The 17,122-nt window shown below is 35.5% G+C and overlaps 1 long non-coding RNA gene across 3 annotated transcripts in view; it reads right to left on the bottom strand.

The window, feature by feature from the left end:
* Positions 1–294: 294 nt before the first annotated feature.
* Positions 295–17,122, bottom strand: part of LOC119056655 (uncharacterized) — a 121,613-nt gene continuing 104,785 nt past the window's right edge. For 2 of the 3 annotated variants that reach the window (XR_008392555.1, XR_008392556.1), the window contains exons 2-4: positions 8,236–8,516; positions 6,822–6,980; positions 295–491 (exon numbers count right to left, since the gene is read on the bottom strand). This is a non-coding gene — a long non-coding RNA (uncharacterized LOC119056655). Of the gene's footprint in view, positions 492–6,821; positions 6,981–8,235; positions 8,517–9,150; positions 9,273–17,122 lie in introns of those variants that run through there. The other variant, XR_005083916.2, reaches the window with a different exon arrangement.

Raw genomic sequence — 17,122 nt, 5'->3', positions numbered from 1 at the left:
TTTTGAAATATTATCTTGGGTAAAATGTAGTCCTGTGTCTTCCCCACAGATGCAGTCTGTCTGGTCTGTGGGTTTATTTCTCAGTATATTAAAGAAAACATACCCCCCTTTGATGTTTTTATAAAGAAACACAAATTATCTTTCATAAACATTTGTACAGATGCAAAAAATATATTTTATCTACAAGAAAAACAGCACTAATTTTTAACTACAAATAAGCAAGAATAAGTATTACACTTAATAAGAAAACCAATTAAAATTAAACCTCACAAATAAATCAGAGAGAAATCTTACTATTGTTGCATGGTTTTTATTGTGGCTTATCATTGCAGAAACATACATAATAATTTAAGGGCAGGCCTGCTGCAGCAAATTGTTCTTTAAGCAGAAGGTAAACTCTTGGATCTGTATATCAGAAGCCAGGAATGACCGTTTCGACCCCAACGAAAATCTTCATCTATAATTAGCAGGTCTGTCAACACAGAGAATACCTATTGAGACATTAAAACAGTTACAAGGATTGAAATACCAGGTGCAATAAAGTAGAAGTATTTTTCATCATTATAATATTTTGGCCAGAGAGGTGGTTTTTGTGTTTGTTAGTTTTTTGCTTCACGATGTACAAACTCAGAGAGAACCCAGATCTCTCTGGTGGGCTCTCATTTGGGCTACTTCAGCCCCAAGAAGAGGCTAATTATATGAACACTGCAGTAGAAAAAGATGGACATAGCTGGCTACCCTTTCCTTTGGCAAAGAACAGTGATGGCCTTACCATCCTTCTGTTTATGGCAACACAAACTACTTTATTTGAAAAGTCACTCATTTCTATGATTGCAATGGACATGTTTTCATCAACAGAGCAGTTCAGGAGGAAAAAATTATTTTATTAGCTAATTTTCCCTTCATGAATTAGGGATTTTTTCTCTGTGCAGAGAGAAACTTCAAACCCCTCCAGAAATGGAAGCATGCCCATGGCTTGACTAGGACAGATCAAGTTTCCAGTGGGCTAATAACCTGCTCCAGTGAAAACATATTTTTAATTTGCTTTTAGGGTTATTTATTTTTTATTATTACGCTAAGGGTTTATAATTTAATGTCAAACATAATTTTGCACGAATTATGTGACTGTACTATGATGCAGTAGATAAGCACAGTGTGCCTCGTTGGCACGGTCTCAAACGATGTTTTTGAGAAAATGGATCACCATTTGGCAAGTTGCCATTCCATAAACTGCTCAGTAGAACTTTAAAAGGAAAAAGTTGCAAAGAATTTTCATGTTTTGCAAAAACTATTTCTAGTAATATTAAAAGCAGAAAAATTACTTATTGCTTTCTATTAGATGTAACATAAATTGCATGAAGCCAATTAAGAAATTAAGAGGTTTCCAACTAGAAATTGCAAAGTCATATTTATTGTAAGTTGTCAACCAGCCAAGTGGAATAATATTTTTAAATGAGAATATTTGTTTAAAAATATACTAGTCATCATAGTGCCTCCAAGTTTTATGATCAGTTTCGTAAACGTTTAGGAGCATGGCCAATGCGCCAAGTATTACGCAGGGAATGGGAGACGCAAAAGTAAAAACCACACCGCTGCAGCCCTCAAGGAGCCCACCGTCTAGTGGAGGAGACAGGCAGAGACACATCCTGTCAAGGTTCTGTGGTAAGTGCTGTCGTGCAGTTATGCAGAGGGTTCTCTGAACCATAGATGAGGAGCATTTAGCTAAGATTTGGGGATGGGGTGAAAGGTCAGGAAATGTTTATACGAGGAGACTGGCAAACAGTTTAGTGTTCCAAGTTGGAAGGCAAAGAAAGGATTAAGAGAGTTGATTCACCAAATAAGTGGTTATTTGTATATTTGTACATTGTCCACAAGTTTAAATAAATGTAAACATAACATTTATATGTCATTAAGCCATTTTCACATGCTTTAGCTAATCTGATTCTTACATTGACTGGCCCTATGAGTTTAAGTATGGAGGATATTAGAATCTTCACTCTTCAGATACGGAAAATAAATCTGAGAACAGCTGCATGGCCAGCCCAGGGACACTCAGGTACAAATGCATTTGTAAGACAGCTGGGGGCCAACCACAGGACTCGTGGCTGCAGCCCACGTCTGACGGGCTTCACTCTGCCATCATCCTCCTCACTTATCAAATCATCACTAATAAGACAAGAACTACTAAACCTTCAGACATAGAAATGTGTAATTAGAGAATAATGTGAAATATCATGTTTGACCTTTCCAATTAAAAGCAAACATCATCAAATTAACATCATCAGTGAATATTCCATATATTTTTAAATGCCATGCATTCATCGGCCACAAATTTTAAATCAAATCATATAGAACATGAAATCAAAACCTATCTGTGTATCTACATTATCAAATACAAATAGTTTGGTAGAAAAGTAAGTGAAGCCTGGGGAGTTAAAGCATTCCAGTATGCAACTGGCTTACTGAACATACTAGCCATGTGAGTTATCCAACCAATTATAGGACAATTGCTGTGATGTTGATTGGATTGCAGAGTCATTGACCTGATTTTTTTTATTATGGTGAGTGAAATAACTGAATTGTGAAACTCTCATAAATCATTGTAAATTTGTCTTTATACACAATCTTAAACTGTGGACAGTTTTCTTGAGTTTCCACTCTTGCTTCAAAATATTTACTTTTCAGAATATAAGAGATGTAAATCCTAAATTAGAACATTAACCTGAGCTGGTATGATATAATTAGATAGGGTTTTTTCTTTTATTATTAAAGAGTTTTACATCAAGCATAGGCTGGTCTGAATCAATCAGTAATCCTATATGAAAATATTCAGCATGGCAAAACGTTTGCTTTTAAAATGTTAGAATTATTAACAAATGTCACCCTAATAAATTTAATAAAATTAAATTAAATTTTAAAACAAGTTTTAAAAAAAGAATTTTTTCTCTCTGTAGAACCACAAAGTTTTTACTGGTGACAATGACATTTATTACTTTTGTCTACTTAAATTATTTAGGTAACTTATGACAACTCCTCTTTATATTTGCTAGTTACCTGTATCCTTACCATGTTAAAAATATATGTGTGTATGTGTATATGTGTATACTCCTCCAAAGGTTTCATGTATTAGTCAGGTTAGCTTAGACTGTGTTGCAATAACAAATGCACCCCAGAATTGCTATGTTCTTTCGGGTCTGGTAAATCTTCCAACTGATATCATAAGAATTCAAGTTACTTTTATCTTGTAACTCTGTCAATGAGAACATTCCACATCCGGTTACTGCATCAGAAAAAGAATGAGCTGAGGGCCCACACAAAAGCTCATAAATACTTTTTATTTGAAAGTGAGTCATATTATATTACTTCCCCTCACTGTCCCTTGGCTAGAAGTAATCAAATGGGACTGCTTGGCCTATGGGGGAGGGGAGAACAGGAGTGAGAGAAGGTGGGCGAACACCTGAATTCTCTGTGAACAGTAAATTTATCTACCATAAGAGGCATGGTTCTAGAGGCACTTACACTTCTGACATCCTCAGAAACAAAGTCCCTGGTTCAAACATACCACAATGTAGTTTATGCATCTAGAGCTAGAATGAGAAATTAAATGTTCAATAATAAAGGTGATACTGTTTTTAAACAATAATAATAATAAAATTATACAATTGCTTAAAACCAATAGCTAGAATGAAAACTAATTTCCAGATTATTTTCTTGCATATCCCTTCTCTAAATTTGTATAGAAAGTCAGTATTCTCGAAGAGAACATTCAGAGAGACCCTAACATTTCCCTGAAGTTGTGTTGCAAGTGCTCCATCCAAGATTTGAACCTAGTTTGGTCTTAATCTACTGTATCTGCTCTTGCCACTGTACCAAGCTAACTCTCGAAGTGTAAATTTATGAGGCAAGTGAACAATATCTATCTCTGACCCAGCTAAACAAACAAACAGACAACTCATGAGTGGAAGCTACCTCTAACCCAAGGCTCCTGAGTCCTAGGAGCAGTCAGGCAAGAGCTAGGTTCAAAACTAAGAAATCAGACTGCTAATTGAAGAATGGGAGCCTATCTATAATGCTAATAGAAATGAGAATAAAGGTAATGAGATAGGAAAATTTTCAAACGCAGAAGGAGTTAAAGGCTTGGCATCTGTAACACCGATGATACAGTGCATTGATTACGAACAGGATTTGGCATCAAATTGGCCAGGACAGTTTTTGATTTGCTTAACCTTTCCATGCCTCAATTTTCTTTTTTTGTAAAGTGAACATAAGACCTACCTTGTTGGATTGATTTTTCTGAAGATTATATTAAAGGAATTAGCATTTGAAATGCAGATTACAATGTATGACATGCCTTTTCCTAGAAGAGAGAAGATCTTGAAGAATCTCAACTCATAATACTTAAGTATTATTAATAATGCCATAGCCACTGGGAGACTGCTTAAAGTTTTTTATGTGATAGTTTCTTATGTGACTTATGGGCTTTTGTGTGGATTTCTTGGTATCGAATTGGTAGACATATTATAGAATGCAATGTGTCATGAAAGGTTCATGGCACTGAAAACCCATTCTAAATAACACAGCTGATATGAAACAATGCAAACCTACCTTACAAAATACATAAATAGTCAAAAATTATTTAGAAAAAATCAATAAGACTAAAACTATTTATCTTATTTTCTATTATCTTAAGAAATATTCCCATTCTACTGCCATAGTTACTGATAACCTTGTAAATCATTAACATAAGCAAAACAATTCTTGCCTCCAGTAAGTGACTGAAATATAGATAGCATCAAGGTACCATCCCCAACTTAAATAATCTGTGTGGTTTCATAGTTTGATTTTACACACTGGCATATTTTCCACTTATTCGACCCTACCTTTAAAGAGTATGTTAACATGAAAATAAAGTATACAACTAAAGCCAAAATTGGTTGCATAACTTCTAGTAAAAGCCGAGAAATGTGTATCCACCTTAAAAACAGGTCTCTCGTTTGAAGCAGTTGACTACTTAAGTATTTTTTCATTGCTTTTCAACTATAGATACAATAAATTTGTGTTCATTCACTTTATACACTAAGCAATGGACACTTATTCTAGATAGATAGAGCCTGGTAAGTGATGTCATGGCAATTGTCACAGTAGTTCAGGGTTTTGCTTCACCTCCAGATGTATTGATGGGACCAAGCTCAATAGTATTCTCAAGACATCTAGCACTCCCTAAGTACTGAGTAACCAAAAATTACTTACTGTGTCAGCTGAAATCAGAAAAATAAGTCAGGAATAACTCAATAACACCGAGGCTGTGAAAAAAATCCTTTTATTTTTTTTAATCCTTAAAAATCCTTTCAAGCATTAAACCTCCTTTAGATAGGAATTTATATAGTCAAACATTTGTTTCTAAAACTGAATATTATCTCAAGTTCCCCCAAAAAGACTAGAAAACATACCATTTGCCTTTTGGAAACAGCATTCAATATAAGAAAATTTTATATTAAGCACATTTAAATAGATGTTTCACATAGTCCTCAAGTAGGTCAGAATTGTAAGGAGAAGCAATGTACTCAGGACAAAAAGTCAAGGATCCTGAATTCTGATTGCGGTTCCAGCCATTTTATCAAATCACTTCACTCCTATGAGCCCCAGTTACATCTTCTACTAGGTAAGAAGTTTGCACAAGATAATCCTCTGTGTCCCAAGGTAAAGCATACTGCAAACTCTTCACTTATAACCAATATGTCTTAGACCAGTATGTCTTTCCACCATGTACAAAATGCTTCTCAAAATATACTAAACACTGTCCACCAAAATAAACTCAGACAACACATAGATCATTTAAAAAATGTAAAGTAGGGTTGTATCTTAGGAAAAACATAAATACATACAATTTGGATAAATGAATAATTATCTAACATTGCATCCTGAGAGCCATCTTAGGCCCAACATGCCTAATCATTCATGATAAACTCAATCAGGCACTTCAAATTGAATTATCCAAGATTTCCTTGACCTCACTAAATAGTAAATCTTTGTTTAAGAAGAGAGAGAATCTTTGCATGAACCACAGGGAACCAGACTAAATTCAGACGTAACAACAGTTCTAATTGTAATAATTATTATTTTTTGAATTCTTACTATACACTAGTGTGTTAAGGAATTTGCAGGCATCATCAAATGTAATCCTCTCAACAACTGTAGGTATTAGATGATGTTATTCATATTTTAAAAAGCAAAAATAGCTCTAGAGGTTTTTTAAGGTCACACTATTGACACATAGAAGTGGTAGCATTTAAACCCATTTCTGTCCAACTCCACACCTTCTACTTTTTACTATAGCAGGACCTCAAATAACATCACATTGAACATAATTTTATTACAATGTTGATGAGAAATAAAAATGATCCTGGGCAGGGGCCACTGCCTCTGTGGAGTTTGCCCATTCTCCCTGCATCTGTGAGATTTTCTCCAGGTTCTCCTATTTCCTCCCCCTCTCAAAGTTGTGCACATGGAATGGATCAGTGTGTTTGCACCAGCCCAGTCTGAGTGAGCTGTGGCTGTGTGGGCTTGTGCTCTGTAATGAACGTGCATTTAGCCCAAGGTGGGTCCTTCATTGGACCCTGAGCAGCCTGGACATGCACAGGTTCTGGCCACCCATCACCCTGAGGTAGAAAAAGCTCATTGGAAAATAAGAATAAGCTTATTTGTTTTCATTAATCTTCCTTAAATGTAAGTATAGCTCACATTTATTTCAAAGTTTAATATTAGCAGTGTTGGTATCTTTATTTAGAATTATGATGATGTTTTGTGACCAAAAATATTACCTCTTGTTTATATCAATGAGTTTGTGGTAAGATCGCTTTCATCATCCGTCATTTCACCCACAGTTGCAGTTTCCAAGAATCTTTCTATGATGTAGCAAATGAGGACTCACTGTACTGCCTTATATATAACCTTCATGTTGGAGCCATACACTGGATCTTCTAGGAGAGTGTAGAAATATCAAAAAGTGTAGGTTAATCAAAAAGTCCATTTATATTTTTCCATAAAATAAAAGACACATTTTTTATTTTCACCAATAATTTTATTAATTTGGGTATTTCAAGTAGGTTGGCTATCTCTGGTGAGGTATAACACTGATTGTTCTCAATTAATGTCTTGATTTGATCACTATTAACATCAACTGGCTTGTCTGACCATGGAGCATCATCCAGCAAGAAATCTACAGCACAAAACTTCACAAATCACTTTCGACACATTTGATTAGTCAAAGCACCTTCTCCATACACTGCACAAATCTTTCTTTTGCATTTCATTTGCATTTTTACCTTTCTTGAAATAATAAAACACAACATGCCAAAATGTTGCCTATTTTCTTCCATCTTCAATATTAAAATGGCTACACAAAAATTCACAAATGTTGATTTTTTAATGCATGGTGTAGGACAGCTGTCACAATACAATCTAAAAAAATTGTTTCGAACAAAGTTAAGACAACTAAGTGCTACTAAAGCCATCAAACATTAAAAAAAAATCACAAAACTTTCAGCCAACCCAGTAGTATTCTAGGAGCACAAGTTAGGAAGAAATATGTACAATTCTGTTGCTCAGTGGATGGTTATTCTAATAGTCATCCACTGTGAGCCAGAATTCTATTTGTCATTTTGAAAGTAAGAGTTTTGTTATTTAATAAAATAGGACTGATTCCTAAATACTAAAAGTAAGATAAATAAAAATAATAATGTCTCTTTTCCAGAATTAGCATAACATTGCAAACTTAGACAGATTTTCATATAATTCAAGTTTCAGATCATCGATAGAATATTTAAGACTGTCTTGAATGGATGTGGAGTTAAGAACAAGGATTCCTATAGATATTTCTTCTTTGTTAAATGTTGCCAATAGAAAAACACATAACTTATATTCAGTTCCAATGTACAACCTTTTGGAGAAAAACTTTGTGTCTCTAAATATCTTTTTCACAGTATGCGCCTTTACCAATTCCACTGTATAACCCACAAATCTAATTAAGAATATTTGAGCCAGCAAGAGAAATGTGCAATTGATTTTCTATCCCAGTTTTCTCTCATAAATATAGACTCTATTTCATTTGCTATATATTCATATAATTCTTTTCCTTAAAAAAGTTTTGAATTTTAGAAATCTTCACAAACTAATTATACTCCACTTTCAATGAGTGCAACTAGGATTTCATCATCACAGGAAACAGAATCGTACCTCTTGTGGCTCGTAATGGTAATGGTAGGCTTCTGCATCATTGCTTTGACAATCTGCCACTGATTCTTGTGGTCTTCATCTTGGTCTCCAAACACTTAAAAACAGCTGGCAATCTTGATGGAGAATTACATTCTCACTTGTTGGTCCTTGAGCTTCTTAACAACTTAAACTATTGTCATAATGATGTGGCCATGCCCTTGGGCTTTAATCTGATACATCAACCACAGTCCATGGTTAGAGCCTCTTAGTAAGGTCCTAAAATATTTCTTAAGAGTTCCAATCTAAAAAGAAATACATCACTTTAAGATATTTGCTTTCATCTAACAAAAGATACTTACAAACAATGGCAATAAGAAAAATTAGCACCAGCAACCAGCATAATAGCAGGCATGTGATTTTTTTAATGAGTAGTCTCTTGAATCCACACCTTGAAAATTGTCTCACTTAGTGAGAATATATGGCATTATTACAGTGTTATAATTAAAATTGCATTAAGAAACATAACACCAATAAACGGGTATGGAAAATAGTAAAGAAAAAATAAAAAGGAGGTAATCTGAGAAGGCTCTGGAGGATACTGAAAAAAACAATGAGAAAATATCCCCAATTTAGATAAACAACAGTGAAACCAAGAAATGGAGTAAACTACTATTTACTAAAAACTTATAGATTATTATAGCACTTTACTGAATTGCATTATAGCATTATAATACTAGCATATAATGCAAATGAACTACAATTGTATGAGTCAGTAAAAAAAAAGGCCAACAGCATAATGTGAGTTTCAAAATATGAGATGTAACTTGTGGGTTGTGGGTCATTCTTGGCTGGATGAAGGGATCTAACCCTATCAGAGTTTGAAATAGCAAAGGTTATAAAGCATACATTTTCAAAAATAAAATAAAATGTCATTACTATTTTTGAAGTTCACTGTTAGATTATTGTTGCTTTTAAAAACCAGTGTTGGTCTCTTAATCTCTTTTTTCCATATGTCCAGAAGTAAATTCATATGGTATTGGTTGATTTTGCTATAATGCTGTAGGTGGTAAAGAAAGATGATGACATTAATGACCAAACATAATGAGCAAACACTCTTCATAAAATACTGGGTTAACAAAGACACTGTTACGCTTCCTAAAATGCATGTGTTTTTCTTGGTGCCTGATTTATGGATGCTTTATCTCAATTCCAAGTGTGAATCTTTAGTCATGGAGCCCTGGCAGTGCCAACACAAGTTGAACAGCTAAACTCGGTTCATTGAGTCATGAGGTTACTCCCTTTAATGGAATCATTATCATTGCTAGTAAGTCAACAAACCTGTGATTACTGGTATTGCAGATGACATGACTATTATTATTATAAGATTTAAAATACATTTTACACAGTTATTAGATCTTAAGTAGTAAAATTATGTGAGAAGCAGAAATCATTTATTTAATATTTGATGTGTCACAAATGAGCCAAAACAAGTCATTCTTTTTAGGTGCCTTTCTAGTAACACCGGAGTACTTTCCAGTTGTAACCTATCTTTCCATTTTAAGCGTCTAACAGCATTCCTAGAAAAACTCATTATAGAATTACTTTTCAAAAGTAGAGATGTTAACAAGAAATGGTAATATATCAAAAATAATAAAAATGAGAGAGAGAGAAGGGAGAGGCTGCATCATCACAGACCATAGCCTGAATCTTATAAGAGAAACTGCAAAGTTGTAGGTGACTGGAGAAAGTACCAAACAATTTAGCAAGGAGAACAGCTTACAGAGCAAACACTATGAAGGCAACATTTCTGATTGTTGTCTACACCCTTAAACAATGAGATCATCTATCAGTGTACAAGAACACTAATCAATTATAAGAACACATTTTTTCTTCTCTTAGAAGTCTAAATAAATACATAAGTTTTTTTTTAATTTTTGTGCACAGCTTTTGTAGTCTCTAGTGACAGTAAAATGTGCTTAAATTATTTGTCCCTTACAACTGGAACACTAATGATTTAAACAAAATAGATTTTTTTCCTAAACATTCGCAGATCTGTTTGTTTAAAAATAAATCAGAATTTGAAACTTACATAATCATCTTTGGACTCTTCTATCTGCCCCAGATACAGTTTTCAAATTGTATTTCCTGGGTGCAAATAATTGAAAAAGACTTTCTCTGCCTTGGTCTTGGTTGATTCCAGCTACAACTGGAGAGCCAAATGTGGTCAAAGGTGACAGGGTAGCCTGCCCAACAAGCAATATTAATCACACACTAAACATTAGGGTAATGTTCCCTGCTTAGCATGCCCCCCATAGAATATACAGATGATAGTGATGGGCATCTGTTAACTATATCAATGGCTATTATCAGATACTCTCTTCTCTGGGTCTCAAGATTGCTGTGTGAACTCACTCCACCCACCACCTTATGTCCTTGGTCCCATTCCTCTGTCACCTTCTCTTAACATCTTCAGTGACCTCTTCACTATTGTCTACTCTAGTTAGTTTACTTACACACATCTTCACAGGCACATTATCTTTTAAAAAAAACCTCATTTTGCTTTTGTGTTAAATTTTTATTCTACTATTTGAAATGGTACACTGTGCTCTCCAAACAGATGCTATATTATATTAAAATAACCTAGATGTGTGTTTTGCTCCTTCTGGGCTGCCATCTCCTTGAGAGGGAAAACAAGGTCCTGCTGATCTCCGTATCTGCAGCAGCCAGCACGGTTCCCCATTACCTAGCGGATGCCCCATAAATAGTATATGCACTAAATTGAACCCATTATCCACGTGTTTCTTTTTTTTTAAAGGTTTTTTTTAAGATTTATTTATTTATTTATCTTTAGAGGGGAAGGGGGGAAGGAGAGAGGGAGAGAAACATCAATGTATGGTTGCCTTTTGTGCGTCCCCTGCTGGGAACTGGCCTGCAGGGAACCGGTTTGCAACCCAGGCATGTGCCCTGACTGGGAATCGAACCTCGATTGTCTGGTTCGCAGGCGCGCGCTCAGTCCACTGAGCTACACAGCCAAGGCCTATCCACGTGTTTCTTATCCTTTTAAAATATGTTTTATGTTCTCACAACTGTACTGAAGGTCAGCAAATCAAACAGCACTTTCCCTTCTCCTACATGCTTCAACCTGTTACCAGCATTGGACACACAGAAGTGTGGACTTTGGAGCTGAGCAGACCTGAAAGCAAATTGCAGCTTAGATGCCTGCCAGGTGTGTGACTTTGAGCACCCTACCTGATCTTTCTGAACATCAATTTCTGCTAAGGATATGCCTCTAATAGGATACCTGGGAAGAGTAAACAATATTGAGTATATATCTAGACCTGACATATTATTGATACTTGGTATGTATTAGTTCTTTTTTTGCTTCCTCTTGTCCGTTTATTTTCCATTATCCATAATGCTGCAGTTCTATGAGTCTTTGTTCTCATTATTATAGTCTTTTTGACTTCTCAGACTTCTACTACTCTTCTCCCACTAATGTGGGTTCTAAGAATCTGTCTTATTCCTCATTCCTTTAGTCTTTACCTGTATCCCTTAATAATCCAATCTAATCGCTGAATTATAACCTTTAATATGAATTACCTTTTGCTCAGCATAGTTGACTTCAAATCTCCCTCCGGGTTCCCTGCCTTGTAACCCCCCCCCCCCACTAAAGCAGGGTAGCCATTTACATATGCTCTGAAACCCAACTACTTTCCCCATACAAAATATGTCACTGTCTTCACTCTCCCGAAATGCTTGTCTTCTGTGTTTCCCATTTTGGTAATGAGACCACCACTTATAAAGTCAAACAAGCCAAAAGTCTGGGTACCTTCCTTAACTCCCCACCTCCTGGAGCACAAGTCTGATATCGTGTCACCCCTGACTACTTTAAGTAGCTCCCAATTGCCAACAATGGACTCTTTTTTTGGTTTACTCCTCCCTGCCAATAGAATTAGATATTTGATAATCTCTCTTTCACCATCATCTTTCCTGCTGCCTGGATACTGTTATTCACAATGCCTTAGTGTAATGCTTAAAACTCTCCATACCCTGGTCCTTACTTATCATTTTAACCTCAGTTTCTAAAATTCTCATAGATTCATCTTATACTTCAACCAAATGGAGCTGGTCTCAGCACCTCATTAGTAACTCCAGATATTTCTGACTTCATCTTATTGCCCTTCCTGAATGTCCATCTTTACATCTTCTACCTTGTCAAATCCTAGATATCCCACCAGGCACAATACCATTGTCCTCTCTCCATGAAGACTGCCTGAGGTTCCACAGCTAAGGGTTATCTTTACATCTTCTAAATCAAGGCAATTACATTGTATGCTGCAAAACTACACTTCTTTTCCCATCCCCAGTGTTTTTCCTCCCCCTCCCTACAATACTCTCCTTGATAACCTAGGGAATAGCTTAAAGTAGCTAAAAAAATTCCAGACAACCAAGTATATTAAATAAGAAATCTTAAATGTATACACAAAATTAATTCAATAAATTTCCCAGAAGATAGCTTCATATCTCCAGCAAAGAAAGTTGCTCTTAACATGGTCAAAGCTACAAGGTACAATTCCAGGATCCCAGCTCTACTGTGAGTGGTAAAGACTGCTGGAAATCCGACCACCAGAGAGGTGGAGTGTTACTGTATAACCAAAGGCTTCTGCCAAAGACTTGTAATTAGCAACAGAATCAACTGGCATCACTACACTATATTTTGTTTCTTTAATCTCCTTTTCCCCTCCTTTGTTTTCCTCCTCCCTGTTTGTGACTGATAGAGCCACGTGATCAATAATCTCACTTTCTCCATCTCTGATCATCATCTTTGCTACTGCCTGCACGGTATTATTCACTTTAATACATTAATCCTTTGGTTGAAATTCTTAAACCACGATTCTTTATTAAAGGACCATCTTGGCATCCAGGTGCTGATAGCAGCTTGTCTGATGTTTCAAAAAAATAAATCTGAATGAAGCCTCTCCCCGCCTCCCAAAAATAAATAAATAAATCTGAGCTGAAGAAAGAAAGATCCAAAGAGAGAAAGATTCCAGTGTATCGACACAATCAAAGATATGGGAAGAAAATAAAATCTTATAACATAAATCAGAGAACAGGAAAGTTTCACCTTGCAATTACAATTAGATGTCAACATGGCATTTCATGGCAAAGTGCTAAGAAATATCGTGTCATTTTATTGAATCTCAATCTTGTTAGGATCACGAGGAGAAATAGAACACACACTGTACTGGTTAGCAGACCAAACCTTTATACGATTGCCGTAACCTTTGGTGGAGCCCAGTGATTTTTGTTCCTTTGCAGAAAGACATTAAAGTGACAGTGTGGCAGGCCATTTTTTCCACCACACACACTAAAACCAGTGTGCGTGCAGCGGAGCCCTGCCAAAGCACGTTGCATTCATACAAAGATCCATACAGATCTTAATCATAAAATAATCCATTCTGTACTCTGTTTTTATGACATTTATATGAATCTGGCCACAGCCTCATCAAGCAGTTCACAGAGGAAAATTGTTCTATTTATGTGGTCGAGACAGGGTGGACTTGATTTTCAAGCAAAGAGAAAAAGAACTATCCAGTTTTTTTGCAGTCGCAAATCTGGAACTCAAAAGAACTATTTTACACCATTTTGCAACTATATTTGTAACAGAGGATCAGAAGAGATGATATTCTCTTTCTCTGTCCCCTGTCAATAGTAAAGTCATGTATCGCTATTTCTGAAGCTGTGAGATGGAGTGAAGACACCTGGAAATAGTTTTCTCCTTCTTTTCTATTTAATTGCAAAAGGCAAAGAAATGGATGTGTGGGTAAAAGTAGAAAGGAAACTTTCCAATGTGCATCTGCTTTAATTTATTCTTGCCCCTGCATTGTAAGAACTAATACTTTTTCAACTAATTTCCCCAACTTTTGTTCCTTTTACCCTTTAAGTATCTCACTTTTATACACACCCACACACACGGAGATAGAGAGAAAGATGACCTCTGAGAATCTGTACAGATTCATCTGAACTTTCAATTTTGGGATGATGGAAAAAATTAATTTATGTACATGTTAGTGTTACTGTGTTCTGGACTTTATTAAGATACATAGAAGTAAAAACAACTGTTTTCTTTCCATTAACATCACTTAGAAAGCTAATTTTCTAAGTAAACTGTGTAAAATGGATAGAAAAATATGTCATTGGTACACTAATTCTATTATATTTCAGCCATTTATACAATCATTCACTCATTTATAATAGTGTTGGCTTCACTAACAGCTCGGCCCATAATTTTAGTCTTATATTGTCACACAGAGTTCTCTTAGGTGCTGCACACATTCTCTTCAAGTCAGAAACTAGACTCTGATGATCTAAATCCTACATGTATGGAAGATCTGAGTTCAAGTTTACTGGCTTCTTTAAGAACACAGCAACTTACCTGAATGGAGAGTGATTGTAGAAAGGGGCAGAATTATGTCCAGCAGGCAGACATCCCGCGACCCCAGGAGTCACATCAAATGTGAATATTGTTCTATAAATTTCATCAGAAAATAAACTTCTTCCCTTTTCCTTTCAAATAATAAAAAACACTCTTCTTTTCTTTTAGAACAAAGAAGGGGGAACAAATGAAGTGCCCAAAATTGTAGAACTGTTCTAAGAAACCAAATTAAGGTGAATAATTATATGAAGATCGCTCCTAATTAAATAAAGACACTGTTTCAAGTGTTGTCTTCTTGCTTTTCTTTATTTTTCAGAAATCACAGGTATTTAAAAAAACGCTATACACTTTCTTTCTTAGCCAGCCCTACCCCCCCATCCAAATGACAGCATACACAGACACGTAAACTCCATCTGAATCATTAGTGTATGAGATACTGTTACCCTGAGGCTGCTGTAACTCACATATATGCCCTTCTTTCTATTTCAAATCTTTAAAATATTTTCTTTTCAAATACTTATAAAAGCACGTATGGTTGAAATAAAAATAAAGCACATACAGATGATATTTTTCAAACACCGCACTCTCATCTACTAGAAGGAAAATAGGCATGTTCTGTTTCTCTGGGTCCAATTGATATGCTCAGAAAAAGTAAGACCTGAAAGGTAGAGAAGGTCAAGACAAGATTATAGAACTACTTTAAGATGTAACAACTGTCAGTCAGAAAAGAATTTGCATCTTTTATACAGTCTACCTACCTGACATTAAGGTTTATGAAAGAATGTTCATTCCATTGTTTTAAAACGTGTATGTTTTACATGTGATCACTATGTGAAGATGAGAAGCTGCAGAGAAAATTCAACCCATTTAAATTGTTTGATAAATATTTTAAATGTTTTTTACATTCCTTTATTTTAAAAAAAAGCAGGGGATAGTTTGTCCTGAGACAATCCATTACGAACATCGACATTGTCTTACGTTTCAGTCAACCCTAAGTTAGTGGAAAGAATCTTCAAGTTAAAGACAGCCATAGACTCCTGCCAGTCCGGCACCTGGCAGTCTACTGCCTCATGTGAAGAGACCCTCTAGGAAGCATGTGTGCACCCTCCCTCCATGAGACTATTTCAAAATTTTAGGATGCCAGGTTCTTGAGAGAATTAAGACAAATATCAACAGCGAAGTTGGTAAATTCAGCAGGAAGCAAGGAGGCTGAGCATACACCTGTTTTGTTTTGTTCGTCTTGCAGAGCAACAAGAAAATTCTACAAGACTCCTTGAGATCAGTGAGAAATTTCATGAACTTTTTCCATCTGGCAGTTATCCATCTCTCTAAGCTGCACTTTCTTGACAACACAGGAATTTAAGAGAGCGTAGTTCCATAGGAAACACAACACATCAAATGTTGATTGACCACCACATGAAATTAGTTATCATGAAGACAAAAGAGTGCGGAGCAGGTGCAATCCAATAAGAGCCCAAGACTGAGGCCCCTTTTACAACCCAGAATGATGCATTGAATGTGTCTGCAAATTGTAGCAGGGAGCATTATTCTGGAATAAGAGAGAAATTGCATGATGGGGCCAAATCACAAGTACACTAAGCAGTACAATCACTGCTATATGTAAGCTGGCCACATAAATAAATAAATAAATAAATAGGAAGACTTTATTTATGTATCAAGGCAGTTCTGCCAGCTATTTCCATAGAATGAACATGAGATGAGGGACATGAAGCCACTCTTCCTTTAGCTGATCCCAGTTCTCATGCCTTTCATATATTCAACAGCTTCCAGCACTGAGGGCTACTCAAGCATTAGGTTCTACAATATGAAATCTAAATACACACCAACTATTTCACTTATGTTTAAGCAAAAATTAAAAAAACAATGATCTATTCCAGTACTGGAGGAAAACCTTGCTGCTTTGGACTAATAAGGGGAAAGGATTCTTTGGTCTCTGATACGGAAGCTACCTAAGGAAGAATTCCTAAGGTAATTTTGTCTAATACAATTTTCTCCTCATATCTCAGCTTCAGAAAGTAGTTTCTATTTCTATAAGACTGCCAATACATTGTTTTGTATACAATCATTTAACATTGCCCATAGAAATGATCCTTGGTATGCATTCCAGAAACCAACTGGCAAACAAAAAATGTATTGAGTACTTACAGTATGCCAAGCTAGATGTTATTAGGCAATTAAAAAAATACTATATGATATCAACACTCAAGTAATTAAGATCAAGTATAACATTTACAGAAATGAGACCAAGGGTTTTTATTATATAACAATCACAAATCTTTTTAATTTGTGAATTAAATTATAGAAGGCTTGAAGGGAAAATGTTTTGAGTATGATAGTAAGCAATTTGAGAAGTTTCATAGGCGAGTATTTAAAAAGGAAGTATGGATTAAAAGAAGATCAAATTTTTAAGGTTACTGCCAAGTGGTTGAATGACCAATGAGATCAAACTAT

This window comes from Artibeus jamaicensis, unplaced genomic scaffold (genome assembly GCF_021234435.1).
Source record: "Artibeus jamaicensis isolate MK-2021 breed Jamaican fruit bat unplaced genomic scaffold, CSHL_Jam_final contig_603, whole genome shotgun sequence".
In the NCBI taxonomy this organism is placed as follows: Eukaryota; Metazoa; Chordata; class Mammalia; order Chiroptera; family Phyllostomidae; genus Artibeus; species Artibeus jamaicensis.
This window is presented reverse-complemented; position numbering and strand designations above follow the sequence as displayed.